This window comes from Myotis lucifugus, unplaced genomic scaffold (assembly GCF_000147115.1).
Source record: "Myotis lucifugus unplaced genomic scaffold, Myoluc2.0 scaffold_1012, whole genome shotgun sequence".
Classification (NCBI taxonomy): Eukaryota; Metazoa; Chordata; class Mammalia; order Chiroptera; family Vespertilionidae; genus Myotis; species Myotis lucifugus.
In genome coordinates this window covers 90,136-91,392 of record NW_005872060.1, presented here as the reverse complement: position 1 = coordinate 91,392, position 1,257 = coordinate 90,136, and positions in this window count along the sequence as shown.

Below are 1,257 nucleotides of genomic sequence, written 5' to 3'. Positions count from 1 at the left end.
CCTGCACTGTGGAAGTACTTTCAGGTTGTAATGATGTAAAGCAGAGATGGTTTATTCCTTCCATCAGTTCAATGCCAGAGAGAGCCCTTTGTGCCAGACGGAACCAAAGACAAATTTCTGAAGTCAAAATATTGAACCCTCAGTTCATAACTTTTGTTTCGTTTTGTTTTTCCGATGGCTCATAACTTTTATAACATTTTAAAGGGAGTCACTACTCCCCCAAATGATTAAGAATCACTTGCATTATTATGCCAACACCAAGACCTCAACTCCTATTTACCTTTCAAGGCCCAACCCCCATGGCAGCTTGGAGAAGCCGCCTCCTCCTACCTTCCTCCCGCGCCAGGGCAGGGCGCCATCCAAGCAGAGGAGAAGTGGGCTCATGTCCTGCTACCTGGCTCCGCCCGCAAGCAGCTCATGGTTCTTAGGAAGACTTCGACTTTCCAGTACTTTCTAACCTCACCCCGCCCGCCTCCTGCTCCTCTGCGGAAAGCTCCATCCCCCCAAATCCCCTCCCCACCCCCAGTTACAGGTTCCCATGATGCTGCTGTGAAGTGGAGCTCCCAGGGCTGCAACTCAGCCCGGTTCCCAGTTCTTCAGCCCCGCTGCCCCCTCCCAGTCTTCTTCTTGAAAGCAGATATGCATGCAAATAAGCAAACAGCCCGGCAGAAACATGAGAAAAACACCCAAATTGTGTCACTGTGTTCCTGACGCACTGGCCCTGAGGGCCCCCGCCCAGAGTCTGAGAAGGACCGCACAGAAGCGCCCAGGAAAAGAGGAAACAGTGGGGTGGGGAAAGATGCAGAAGGTATATCATGATATACAAATATCTACTGGTCCCTAATAATAGAGAGGCAGACTGGGAGCCCATGTGGCATCACTGAGCATGGACATATCATGCCCAGCAAAGATATTATCAATGCTCCATAACTCTAGGGCAAGAAGGCAACTCAAATGGCAATGTGTTTGTTTGTTTATATATTTACTAGACGCCTGGTGCCCGATATTTGTGCACTGGGGGGTGGGGTTCCCTCAGCCCAGCCTGCCCCTCTCACAGTCCGGGAGCCCTCAGTGGATGTCCTACTGATGGCCACAGTCTGGCAGCAGAGGCTCAGAGCAGGCGTCTCGTGTGTGTGTGTGTGTGTGTGTGTGTGTGTGTGTGTGTGTCTGCTAGGGCCTGCCCCCAGCTGCGCCACGTAGGCTCGAAGCAGTTGCCCTGTGTGTGTGTGTGTGTGTGTGTGTGTGTCCCCACTGGGG